This window comes from Dipodomys merriami, unplaced genomic scaffold (assembly GCF_024711535.1).
Source record: "Dipodomys merriami isolate MVZ:Mamm:240054 unplaced genomic scaffold, mDipMer1.0.p SCAF_2516, whole genome shotgun sequence".
Classification (NCBI taxonomy): Eukaryota; Metazoa; Chordata; class Mammalia; order Rodentia; family Heteromyidae; genus Dipodomys; species Dipodomys merriami.
In genome coordinates this window covers 25,436-40,753 of record NW_027203956.1, presented here as the reverse complement: position 1 = coordinate 40,753, position 15,318 = coordinate 25,436, and positions in this window count along the sequence as shown.

Below are 15,318 nucleotides of genomic sequence, written 5' to 3'. Positions count from 1 at the left end.
GTGCTGCAGTATATTAAATGCAAGCACTCTAAAATAGAGTCTGTATGGAATGGAAATTTGTAAAATGAGATGGGATCATGAGCATTTTCTACTTGGCTGAACAGTAGAGTATATGAAACATATGATGGAGAAATAGATCAGCCAGCAAGCACAAAGTACTAGTGATAAGACCAAACTTTTGAGCAGGTTAGCACATCTTTTAGGAATGTAATTCGTTCATATGAACTTCAAATTTTGTGGCTTTCCTTGTGTGATTAAAATTTGAAGTTCATATGAACGAATTACATTCCTAAAAGATGTGGTAACCTGCTCAAAAGTTTGGTCTTATCACTAGTACTTTGTGCTTGCTGGCTGATCTATTTCTCCATCATATGTTTCATATTATTAAGCATATTAATAATTCAGCTGTCAGTACATTGCAAGAGACTCCTGAAATCACATCTATTGCTGTGTAATATTCAACTGAGAGGAAAAAGGTTAAACTGATCTCCAATTGCTCCCTTTGGCCTTCAATATACTAATTAATTGTCAAAACAATCGCGTTACATGTTAGTTTATTTTCCCTATTTAATTAGAGATTAAGCAAGTGTTTATCTCAGTAAAAAATGAAGACAACGGTATCAGAGCTCTGATATGAGCACCTCCTCCCTAATAATTATTGCTCTATGGACTATAAATATGGAAGCCACACTAAAATTCTCTCTCTCTCTCTCTCTCTCTCTCTCTCTCTCTCTCTCTCTCTCTCTCTCTCTCTCTCTCTCTCTCTCTCTCTCTGTCTCTCTCTCTCTCTCTCTGTCTCTCTCTCACTCTCTCTCTCTCTCTCCACACACACACACGCAAATACACACACCTGCCACCCAGAAACATCAGAGATCAGTTCCATTCCTTTGTAATTATAGTTGATTGGTGTTTGCTCCATTGATTTTTCTTTGCTTCAGGATCTTGCCTGGACCTGTATGTTTCTCTGAGATCAAGTCCCTTCTTTTTAGTATACTTTGTGTCTTTGTATGCTTCAGGCCAATTAACAGTAACCTGAATACAATATCTACAATCTTGACATTCAAGTCAAACTCCATGAACTCATACTATTCCAAAATACTAAAATGTATTGGATCTAGAGACCAAAAAAACATCCACCTTGTTATTTTAGTAGGAATTGACATCATGAAATAGAAGAATATTGATCAGGAACTGAGGTAAGAGAACGGGAGTATGTGGAAAAATGCAGAATATTGTATGTGAGTTAGAAATACAGAATCACCTTCTATAGGCCCATATATTGAAAGCTTGCCATCTTATATTGAAAGGTCAATTTACATATACAGTTTTCTAGTTACTTTTCTTACCTATCATTTCTGATCATACATCTTCTTATGAATTTTTATAGTATCTTTCAATATATCACATGATTTGCAGGTACTAATCATCTTAAGGAAAGACAGTCTACTTCTACATCTTACATTCTGTGTCAAACCCTTATTTTTATTTACCTGTTTGCTGAAAAAGTGTATTCATGGAAACAGGATATTGACAGCAAATCTGGGTGTAATTTTCATTTTGTAAACTTCAAATATAATATAAACTTTGTATTGACTAGTCATTTTCTAATAATAGTGATATTCATGAACACAATGATTTGGTGCCTTTAAGTCAATTGGGAATTGATGTGGTAGTCCTTGTGTCTAATTGTCTTAACCATTATATTATTTATATATAAACATGTGCATTGCACTTTTATATTTTTATAGGTAAAATAGTCTCCAGGGGTTTACGTGAAAGTGATAATGGGGGGGGGTGGCTTCTAGTTCCAAATCTTATATTTCAGTAAAAGTACTAGACACATGATGTTTACTGGAGCAATATAAAAGAGAGAACATATTTCTAAAGAGAATGCATTTATTGATTAAAACATAAAATAGAGTAAAATAGGTTTCTTGCTTGAGAATGCATAAATTACATATAAATGTAGCTCAAGATGAGGCTCAGAGATAAATTCGTATTAATATTACTGAGATTTATAACACAATATAAGAAATATAGGTATTTGAAGGAATTGGTCATTCAAAGATATGTAATGGATGAAGAATGGAATTGAAAATAGCAGAGGAAAACAATTCAACATGCAGGTATTATGATTTTATAATATTAATAAGAAATAAATGGAGCTTTTGATTTTCTGAAGAAGAATGTTTAGCCGGTAATTTCAATGTAAGGCATCAATTGTAATGAGTCTAAAGTCTTTTCCTCCAAGATATTCGCGAGTACTATACTCGTCCTCTGTAGAGTAAGAAGTGATTATTTACATTAGCTTTGCTTAATATTAATTTACTTGTAGCAAATAGGTTAAAATGTCTTCTCGATTTCTCTCAATGTAATAACAAATATTTCTGTCTCTTCAATGAAGCCTGAAATAACTACTTCAAAATAACACAAGCAGAAAAACAAAAATAACCTGATACAACCATCACAAATCCTAAATTATGTTAAAAAATCAACAATATATAAAACAAATCTGAGGAAGAGGAAAAACAATGGCAGAATAACAACAGAAAATTTCCCTAGCTCTCTCTAATGAAACAGAGTCCTGGCCCGTACTCCACTTCTAGAGGGTCACACCAAGACAACTATAATTATAGATATAAAGCTGTAATTATAGATATAATTATAGACATAAAATTCATAAGAAGATTTTATACTATATTCACTAGAAAATAGAAATCTATGAAAACCTGCCCAGCCAGGCAGGTGACTACTGTGACTGTATTGACCAACATATTCAAAAGCACATCTGCAATGTAGAAATAAAAGGGCCACGTGGAAAAAGGTAGAAATAGAAGTGTACATCACAGAAAGCCACATCCATACACAGAGCTATTCATTATACCATTGGACCGTCCGAACTGTCACTGGAACCATAAGTATTAACATCACAACATCTCACCATAACTGATTTATACTTCTACACTTAATTGTATAGAAAATACCTAACTCCAGAAAAACAAGTCAAAACAGAAAACCAAACCCACACCTGGCAAACCAACCAAGAACATAGAGAGTCAATTATTAACATCATAGTTTCCCCAAGAGCAAACTTCCAAATGGACAAAACCAATCAGAAAAAATACAAGAAAAATTATGTCAAGGTACTTCAATTCACACAGTAAATAACCAGGCATTAGAACAGACAATCAAGGACATAGAAGATATATCAAAATATATTACAAATGCTGCTGAAAATGTGATTAATGAAAAGAGAGAAAACCTCTACAAGGAAATTTGTGAACAAGATGAGAACAAACAACGATTAGCAAAATAATTCGTGGAGAAAAGAAACAAAGATAAATAAATTCTAAGAAGTAAAGGGAGTCCAAGGAAAAAATGTATGACTAGTTAAAAGATATGAGAGAAGGCAAAGCTAAGAAAACAACCTTTGCAACCCCCTCACCCAAATAAAAAATGTACAGAAATTCCATACAATACCGGAAACAAATATTTAATAAAGAGATAGAAGGCCTAAAAAAGGACCAATTAGAAGACAGGGAAATCGAAAACAAAATAGAAAGTCTCCACAGCATATAAATGACATATAAGATAATCTCAGGGTCAAAGACAGAATAGGTTTAACAGGAAAGAGGAAATTATCATTTAGAACAAATACAAGAAATAAGATATGATATTTCCAGAAGTACAAGACTCATTTAGAAATCAAATTTCAGGGAGATAGGTATCAAGAAGGAGAAGAGTAGGAAACTAAATGGATGGGAAACATATTACAGAAATATAGCAGAGAACATGCCAAACATCCAAAGAGATAGGCTCATTCAGAAAAGAGAAACCTTTAGAACACCAAACAGAGAATTCTAGAACTGAACAATCAACCACTACATCAAAATCCATTAGAGGATCATTAAGGATAAAGGAAAGGATTTTTAAAGCTGCTACAGAGAAAAGATTGATTATTTATAAAGAATATACAGTCAGATTAAATACAGATTTTTAGCTGATATGGCAAAAAGGAGAGCCTGGCATGATATATGACAAACATTAAAGGTAAACAACTACCAATCATTAATACGGTCCCAAGCCAAACTCCTTAACATTTAAAGGAAATATAAAAATATTTCATTACAAAGCAACTTAAAACAATGTATCTCCACCAAATCAGCAGGATAGAAGTTAATCAAATATACCCTACATAGAAAAGATCAAGAAGAACAGGAACTGATTATGTAAAATGCTCCCAATCAGAGAACAAAGTAAATATATTAAGAGTAAATGAGGCACAGCTCCTAACAGCAGATGTATAACATAGCAGGACTATCAGGAAATTCTCAGTCTTAACTCTCTGCATCAATGGACTTAAATTTCCAAATAGAAGACATAGATTAAATAGTAGTATCAAAAAACAAGTCACATCCATCTAACATCTACAAGAGATATATTTTATTGACCAAAACAAACACATACTCAAACTGAAATGCTGGAAGGAATATTTTCAAGCAAATGGACACCATAAACAGGCTGCAGTAGAATTACTAACATAAGATAAAATAGAATTAAATTAAAATTAGTACGAAGAGACATTACATATTGATAAAGACAACGCTCAATTAGGAGGATATAACAAGTCTAAATATCAGTGCCCTGAATCCTGGAGCATTCCACATCATCAACCAAATACTACTTAACCTAAAAACATACCTCAACACATCATTGTCATCCATGAATGACCTATCCAGGAAAAACTCAACCAAGAAACTGCAGACCTAAATAACTACATTGACCACCTAGCCCAAACAGACATCTACTGAATATACATTCATCATCAGAATATACATTCTTCACAGCAGCTCATGGAAGATTCTCCAAAATAGAACATATCCTACGTCACTCAGAAATTCTGTCCAAATTGAAAGAAAAATTAATTGAACTCCCATATCTTGTCAGAATGTAACATAATAAACTTAGAATTAAACAGCTAAAGCAAAAAAAAAAAAAACCATTGTCAAACCCATGAAGACTGAATAACACGTTGCTGAATGACCAGTGGGACACTGAAGGGATTAGAAAACAACTGAAAGTTTCTGGAATTTAACAAAAATGATCACACAAAATACTAGCTTATCTGGGACACAGGAAATGCAGTACTTAGAGGAAAATTTATAGCTCTGAGTACCTACATCAAGCAATTTGGGAAATCTCAAACAAATATTTTAATTATGTACTTCAAACGCCTTGAAAACAGGAGCAAGCCCTAACCCAAAGCAGTAGACAGAAAGAAGTTTAAAAAATCAGAAATAAATAAAGACAAAATAAAACATAGAAAGAATTTTTAAAAAGAGTTGGTTTTTTTAAATAAATTAACAGACTTGACACAACCTGACTAAGAAGAGAACTTATATAGATAAGTTAATAAAAAAAGCCAGCAGATTGGGAGATCTTTATTTGCTCTGCAACACACTATGGCCTCATATCTCAAATATATTTAGAGCCCCAAAAATTAACTCCCCCCCAAATAAAAACAAATCCTCAAAGAAATAAGAACTCTCTTAATAAGTGGGCTAAAGATGTAAAGACAGACTTCTCTGAAGAAGAAATATGCATGGCCAATAGACGCATGAAGAAATATGCAACATTTTTGGCCATAAAAGAAGTGCGAATCAAAGCAACATTGGCCTTCCACCTCACCCCAGTTAGAGTGATCATTATGAAGAGAACTAAAACTAAAGATGCTGGGCTGTGGGGATGTGGCCAAAAAGGAACATTACTACAGTATTGGTGGAAATGTAAACTTGTTCAAATACTCTGTAAAGAAGTATGGAGGTTCCTCAATAGAGCTCCCCTATGAGCCCTCAATGAGGGATCAAGAAAATGTCATATACGTTTACAACAAAACTCTATGCTTCCATCAGAATGAATGGCATTGCCCCATTTGTAAGGAAATGCAATCACTTCTAAAATATAATAAGTCAAACAAGCAAGACCCAAAGAATCATAGGCCACCGATTTTCAATCCTTTGGAAACACTAGAATATGTCTACAATAGTCACAATAGCTCAAAAGCAATATGCATATCACCATATAAAATGATGCTTATCGAAATGAGCTTCAAGAAATAGATACAAGATGATTGTATAGTGACCTGTTTTTGGTTGTTTCTATTTACTTTTAACCCTTTGGGTAATTCCTTGTACTCACTGTTTTTTATTTCTGTACCCTTTGTCTTATACATGTTAACCTGGTTCTAACACTATGTTAGAAATGAACTTTACAACTTTGCGGGAGTGGGATGTCAGGGTTGGGGGAAGCAGGAAAAAATGGGGAAGGGTTAACACTTAAAAAATGTACTCATTACTTATGTAACTGTAACGACCCCTCTGTATATCACTTTCATAATAAAAAAAATAAGAGGACTAACTCAAATAGAGAAAATTAGAGACAAAAATAAGACAACACAACAGATATAAGCAACATTGAGAATGGTATAAGAGAGTACTTTGAAAACCTTATGCCAATAATCTGGAGAATCCGGAAGAAATTGATGCTTTCCTATACTGAATCTGAAGCAAGAAGTAAAACATAAGAATTAATGAAAATTAAATGCCAATAAACCACTTCCCATTCCAGAAAAGGCTAGCACTCAATGAATTTACCATGAAATTAAGGCCTGCAAAGAACTTACAATACGCAGGTCTAACTCTTCAATGGAATGGAAAGGGAAATGGAATTATCAAACACATTCTATGAAAATAGAATTAGACACTTCCCTAAATCACATAGGGACTCACCGAAGAAAGAGAACTCTTTGATAAGCATTACTACAGAACTTCTTAATAAAATTCTCACCAGCCAATTTCAGTAACTAACAAAAAAAGCCATATGGTATGATCAAAAATGATTCATCCTAGGATACAATTTGATTCAATATTCTTGTCAATAACCATAGCACAAACCATCAGTAGAAGCAGGGGTGAGAAACACATGATCATCTATATGGATATATAAATAGCTTTTAAAAACCTCCAATATCCTTTTATGATTAAAAAAGTCTGAGAAGCTAGGAATGCATGGAACACTCCTCAATATAATACAGAGTATGGTTATGATAGAGATAATTTGCATTTACCTAACAGTGGAAGCATTAAGACATTAAAACAATGAATGAGACAAGGATGTCCACTCTCTACTACTCTTCAAAATGGTAGTGGACTTTCTAGCAAGAGCAATTGGAAAGAGAAAAAAAGGGGGGGGGATACAAATAGGGAAGAAGTAAAACTATCCCTTTTTACAGATGAAATGATCCTGTATTTAAAAGTCCTTATAGCTTCCTCCCTGAAGTTAGGAAAGGTGATGCTAACCTTCAGCTATGTAGCACGGTATAAAACCCACCAAGAATCAGTAGTTTTTCTGTGTTACCAACAATGGGAAGAACCAACCTGAAATCCAAAATACAACCTCATATGTATTAGCCTCAAAATCAAATCTAATCTAAACAAAAAACAACAACAACAAAATGAGGAATTAATTAATTTAACTAAAAATGTGAAGGAACTCTACTGTGAAAACATTAAATTCTAAAAAGGGAAATTGAAGGAGATTCAAGGATATGGAAAAACTTTCAATGTTCCTGGGTGGAAGAATTAAAGTGTCAAAAACTGCAATACTGCCCCAAACAATTGACCATGTGATACTCATCAAAATCCTAACAATATTCTTCAATGCAGTAAAGAAAGCAATCCAAATTTAATATGGAATTACAAAAGTACACATGAAACAGAAGACATAGAAATGAACTCATGGGCCTATAATCATCTTACACACACACACACACACACACACACACACACACACACACACACACACACACACACACACACTGGAATTCTATTCACCCATCAGAAAGGATGACTTTTCACCAATATTAAGGAAAATGAAAGGCTTGGGAAAATTATACTAAGAGAAAAGAAAAAGGAATGCAGACACCGAGCAATATAGATTTCATGGATTCATTCATGGTAGCTAGAAGGTGCCCACAAATCTACAAGTAAACAAGACAGATTCTACCTCATCCCAATTAGAATGCCCATTATCAAGAAAACTAGCAATAGAAAATGCTGGCATGGATGTAACCAATTGGGAACTCTATTACACTGTTGGTGGGAAACTAAACTTGTTCAACCACTGTGGAATGCAGTACGGAGTTTCCTGAAAAGACTAAACATATATCTCCCTTTACACCCAGTAATTACCCTCATTGGCAGTAATCCAATAAATAACAAACAAGCTCAAATGAAAGCTACCAGCATAACCATGTTCAGGGCCCAGACCCAGAGTTCAAGGACTGGAAAAAAGTTACCATTGCTGGTATTTGATTCCGCAAATATGAACCATTTGTCATAGGATACCAAATCATTCTATTTGCAGTAGCTAGAATAGGACTTAAATGTAGTGCTTGATAAAATGGCTTCTTTGTTGAATGTTAGGAAAAGATCCAAGAAAAGGGAGATTTTTGTTGTTGGTTGAGGGGCTTGAAATATGGGCTTGGACACTGTCCCTAAGCTCTTCAAGTCAAGGTGAGTGCTCCACCTCTTGAGCCACAGTGCCACTTCTGGTTTTCTGGTGGTTAAATGTAGATAAGAGTCTCAGGAACTTTCCTGCCAGGTTGGCTTTGAACGGCCGTCCTCAGACCTTAGCTTCCTGAGTAGGTAGGATTACAGCTGTGAGCCACTGGCACCAGGCTAAAAATGATGGATTTTTAGAAAAGAAAATCCACCTCATCACCTGATTCTAAACCTCAGATATCATTATTAGAACATTTCACCCTCTACTCATTTCATCAGACAATTGTAAATTTTCTCTGTTCCTTCATGTGGGAATACTGCGGTCAGTATTAACTCAGCTGTGGGACTGGATCAATTGTATGGTAATTGCTAGCACCTAAATCAAGAACTGTTAGATCAAAACAAATGAAGCCCTCATTTGGAATAATTATTTACTCTTTTTATTACAAATCTGTGCTTGATTACTTCCTAATGTGATGTTGGACCTCCTAACAGAGTGATGGCATTTTCTTTCTCTTCAGCCTTCTTCCACATGTGGTCAAATATTTAAGAATTCAAATATTTCCATTGCTAATTCATTAAGCTGACCTCTAAGAAAATGTGCATTTCTGGAATTTGGTCTGCTGTCTTGTTCTTATATGTGCAGGCTTACTATGATTCATTTGTTCTGCAAAGAATTTTATTTTCCAATATTTGTGTGACCAATTTTAGTCTCTCTGATCAGTCTTCCTGACCCTCTCTCTGGGGTCTCATTTCAGTCTGCCTCATAAAAAATATATTGGTTATCAGCTAAATAACTCTCAGCTTCTCTTTTTTTGCCTGACTTCAAGTAGGCTGTGATAACAGCCCTGATTGGCTGTATTAACTGGATTTTTTTGTTTGTTTGATTGTTTGATTGTGTGTGTGTGTGTGTGTGTGTGTATGTGTGTGTGTGTGTGTGTGTGTGTGTGTGTGTTTGTGTGTTTTGTTTTAGAGGTCTAGGATTACTATTCAAGGTAGTAGCATTTCTGGGCCCCAGTGATTCCCTGGCTTAGGGTCATTTGGTTTTTCCCTGAAAGATACAAAACACAGGTGACTAAATTCCTGTTAAATTGTCTCAAAATGAGGAAACCTGGCATCTTTACAAAACTATGAAGAAGTCTGTAGTAATCCAGCTACAGAAATGGTCTATCAAGATAGCTTTTCAAGGTTGACTGTGAAAAATGTTCATTTTCACGTAACCACCATAAAGCAGATCACATCTCTGGGAGCAGACTTTTGGAAGGGACGTTCCCAGCCTTCCTTCTCTTATGATAGATCAAACCATAATATTCTGCAGTTGTGGCCAGCCTGGAGCACATTTTCCCAAGAATATTCTGTAGTGTAAAAAGGACCAGCTATCAAAATAAAGGTGAAAATTCTTTTCTACCTCAGACTGATTTATCTTGCTTATATCTGTTGTTATTTCCATTACTTCTAACATATGGATAAGTTATATTAGTATTAGACAACTGGCAAAGGATTAATGGCAAAGAATCACTTTCATATATCCAATATAATAACTTAACCCAGTTATGGAAAATTAAATCTAACTGTAGAAACAATATCAGGAATATAAAATAAGTCTCAATGTGCATAATCTGGCCCACATACACCATCATCTACTCAGAAATTCAGTCTCTCTATAAATTTTTATTTGGTACAAAATAATAAAAATTTAATTAATGAATATGACTTTTAAGTATCATCTGAAGTACTCCTCATGCATATAATTCTATATACTTGTATAGATGTCACCTAGACAGGAATTTAACATTCATGTAGAAATCAAATTTCCACAACTTAAACTAGATGAAACGGGTCATTCCCTCGTGTATTGTGTGGTATGAATTTTACCACAGTGCTAAATCCTTCCACCTAAAACCGAGTCATGTGCAATTATTTATTATTTGATATTACGATGAGTGTTAAGTGTAGAATACACTTTGAATTATTACATTAATTCACAGAAATAAAACAATAATGATAAATTATTTCTTTAAATTCTAATGTTTCTCAATTTTACAATTCATGAAATATATCATTAAAATTAATTTCACTTTCTTCTTTTCTATAGCTGCTAAAATTAAAATTTTATATTAAACATTCAATACTAAGAAATCAAAAATAAATGACATTATAATAATGATATATTATTTAACTGTGATTTGAATTATAGTGCTAACAAATTGTGATGTACACAACATTTAATAGAATTATGGGTAATATTTTTTAAACTTACCAGCTTGTTATTTGTTACCTAATTGTGTCATTTGTTATTCTTGGTCCAAGTCATCTATTCAACTTGCTTAGTTTTCTATTTTATCTCTATTGGTTTACTGATTGTGCATTTTGTTTCCCCATTTTAATGACTGACATGAGGCTGAAAATCTGTGTGCTAGTTTATTACTTCCTATGTAAAAGTAAAATTTCTGGTCTCCACAGCTGTTTTACTGCACTATACTACAATATTTTCCCCCTCTGCTATCTCCTGTATTGCTGCTCTCATAGATTTTATTTTCTATTTAAATTCTATTGTTAAGGAAAAGTACAGAGGGGTTATACTTACACAAGTAAGGTAAGGAATTCATTTCTTTTCTAACTTGTTACCCCTTCTCCAATTTTTCCCTCTTCTCTCCCAACGCCCCCCCCCCAAGATTATTTCCAACATATTGTCTTGTGAGTATCACAGTTGCATAGGTTACTCCTTTGTCCTTTGTCTCACCATTTTGTTTTTTCTCCTTCCATTTCCAAGTTCAGATCAACATATTTACAATACCCGGGCATCAGATTAAAATACAGTATCTTCAGGCGATAAACTATAGGTGTGGAAAACACAAAAGGATAAAAACAAATCACGTAGTATATTAAGAACAACAAAAAGTTAAATCAACAAGTGTTGATTTAACTTTAAATCACCTTATAGAGTCATATGTACATAGCTATTGAGCTATTCCGCTCAACTATTAATATTATCCTTGATGTACACAATAATGTTCCCCTATTACCCAGTAATCCCACTTCTGGGCATTTACCCTAGTGACCACAAACAAGGCCACACTAAAGCTACCAGCCCAATTATGTTTTATCACAGTAGTATTTACCCTACTTAAGATATGGAATCAACCCAGATGCCTCTCAGTAAATGAATGGATCAAGAAAGTGAAACACACACACACACACACACACACACACACACACACACACACACAACAGAGAGATATACGTACATGCAATACTATGTTTTCATCAGAAACAAAGGTATCATCTCATTTTTAAGGAAATGGAAGATCTTAAAAGACTTCACATAGTACTCCCCTTGGAAAAAATCATATTAATGAAGTAAACTGGACAAAGAAACATAGGTCCCATGGTTTCCTTTATTTGCAATAATTAGTTTACACCAAGGATAATATCATGTATTTTAATTTGACATTTTGTTCTATATTGAGCATGCAACATTATTGGTATAGTGTTTGTTATTATTTCTGCAAACAAGCAGGTATATTTAAAGAATTATGTTCATCTTATCCATTACTGAAGGAAGCACAACAAAAAGAGCAACCCCTACTCAGAAGAACAACTCCTACTTACAAAGCTTCATTCTAGTTTTTTTATTGTCAAAATACTGTACATAGGGGTTACAATTACATGGACAAGATAATGAGTACATTTCTTATCAAGCATTGTAGCCTCCTCCTTTGTTTCTCCTTCCAATCCCTTCTGATCCTCCCCCCCCCATCCAAACCTCCCCCTTTTCCCCCCACCAAAGTTGTAAAGTTCGTTTTCGAGATAACGACTTGTACATTTCATTGTTGCAATGGGTCCAACTGTTTCCCTATTTAAACGATTTGTTTTTCCCCTTCCCCTCCAAAAATTATACAGACATCAAATACAGTGAAAGCAGGGGTTATACTGTGGGGGAGGGACATACAAAGCAACAAATAAATAGTCTTATAAATGTGTTAGAAACAATCGCATGAAAGAAAAAAAATTGAATACATATCTTAGGGTCCATTTCCCTAACATCACCTTATCTGACCTTTCCTGCTTGACTCAGACATATACTAGATATTGCAAATAAGGGAAACCATGTAAGGCCAGTGTTGTCCCCTGTATCCTCATGATTGTACATTACAACTCTATACCGGTTCATCTTGTATATCTACTATCTTCTACATTGTGACCTAAATGCCCCAGCAATTCCACCTTGCTTTACTTTTTAAAAATTTCTCTCTTAATGTTTGATGTTGGTGTGTGTGTGTGTGTGTGTGTGTTTGTGTGTGTTCTGTGTGTGTGTGTATGTGTTTACAAAGATCAGAAGACAATATTTTTCTTCATTTAGAATACATCTTTCAGGTCATTGTAAGTTGTGGTTAATGGGAGAAGTCTCTTGATATTCTAAGGATGAAACAGAAAAAGATATTTTTGCATGGCTTTATTAGTCTGTAGTTGAACACTGAAATTCGATTTATATCTTGGCTGTTGTTGTGAATGATGAGTACAATGTACTGCAGATATATTTGAGTTACTCATAGAGAAATAATCACATGATTGGTGGGGCAGATGATATTTCAACTTTGGAGTTCTTTAGAAAGCTGCATATTACTTTCTACAAGGAGAATACTAACCTGCATTTTGTTGAAATGTGTAGAAAATTTCCTTTTCTCCACACTCTCAGCATTATTACCTTTATTAAAAAGTAAAAAAGGGCAGGTTTTTATTATCTTCAGTACTCCAGACTGGCCTTAGACTTAAATCCAACCTCCTATATGCTTGGAATTAAAAGCCTTTACCACCACACCGGATTCCTTTGATTTTTTTGATAAAAGTTACAATAATTATGAAGTAGTATCATAGTAAGTTTGAGTTACATTTCTCTAATGACTTCTGCTCAAAAAGAATTAAACCAGCATAGAAGTGGTATTAAGGAACTTTGTAAACCCACTGGAATTTTTCAGGGTTTAAGGAGAGCATGTCTATTCAGAACTTTTGTCCACTTTTAATCAAGTTTCTTTTTAATCTCATCTTTAATCTTTCTATACAAAATCAATAATTAATTCAAGGTATTAGAAAGGAACAATATTAAGCAACTCCTAACATTTTCCATTTTAAATAACATGATATTTCTTAATCATTTTCTGTTTATGCTTGAGACTATATAACTCACTTTAGTCAGACCTTTTACAAGGTTGTATGCATTTTATTTATTTCACATTGATTGTTCTTTCCAAAGACTGCGTGTCTAATTTCCTTGTTTTCTTTCAGTCTCAAGTAGTTCAGATTTCAAATGAAGAATAAATGTACAGAAGCAAACAAAAAATAATATAGTTCCCCTCATCTGATGATGTCTTTACAAGAATGAGGAAAGAGTTCATCCAAGGACCTATGATAGGACATCAAAAAGAGAATCCATTCTTGTAGGTCTTTCTTAACTTTGCAATGTAACTTAAATGATGTAAAACACAATATAATGCTCAGATACTTTTATTTTTTATCAGTTTTGCACATTTTCATATGGACTTCACCTCAGTCTACAACATTCCTTCATTATTTTGTCCTGATATTTTTACACTATCAAGACATAAGATAACAAGTTTGATTTACAGCATGAGAAATAATCCACCTGGCTTCCTTGGAAGAAGAGCATGGTCAATAGATAACATTACTTCTGTTTGCTCACTATATGGAATGATTTCTGTAATACTTTTCGCATTCTTTTTAGTATTTTAAAAAAACTGCTGACTAAACTCAAAACTCATTCATGGACGTTTATGTTAAGTATTTCACAAGTTTTATTTTCCTTAATTCTTAAGATAACATTTTCTATAATGCTAATGTTATTGCCATTTTAGTGTTGGGAAAAATTGTAATTAAAGTCAATAAGTGCATGGTCCAAGCACACACTGTGAGGAAGGAAATGAGTCAAAGTTTCCAAAAGTCTTTCAGCAATACACAAAAGGTAGGTAAAATCTCTCCATTCTCTTACACTCTCTATTCAAGGTTCATATTGTCCAAGAAATAATACCATAACAATTATTGGCCATGGTGATTATTTTCTGTTACCTTTTGTCTTCAACACAGACTGTGTTGGTGATATTGGGTTATCATGCACAGAGCTGAGCTTATAAGAGAGACAAATATATTCTGTCCCATTTTTCCAGGTTCCATTTTAAATATCATCACTTACTTTCTTAAGAATCTAAAAAACAAAAAAAAATCACAAATAATCACTCCAAAGTGCTTTATAAGTAGGAGATGATAAAACAAGCCCCCGTGAAGTAAACTTTCTTCCACTTTTAAAATTATTCTGAAAGCCTTGTGCTGGTTGGTCACACCTGTAATCCTAACTACTTGGCATATTTACTCAGGAGCCAGAGATATGTGGATAACAGTGCAAGCCAATCAGGACAAAATAAATTCATGAGATAATTTTTCAAAAATTTTAATGTTAGCAAAGGGCCAGGAATGGAGATGTAGCTCATATAGTAGCTCACCAATCTAGAGAGCAGGCCTAGCAAGACTTTGACGCCCTTTTTTCAAACTGTGAGCACACCAACATACATGCAAGTGCATGAGAACACGTGCACGTGCACACACACACATTCATTCAAAATACCTTCATATCAGTGTTTCGCATTAATTTCTTTGTTAAACATATTATATGAGTAAAATAAAGGAAATAAACTCTTTCATCTCAGAACATTTTCATATGTTTTTTATTTTAAAAATACTGTAC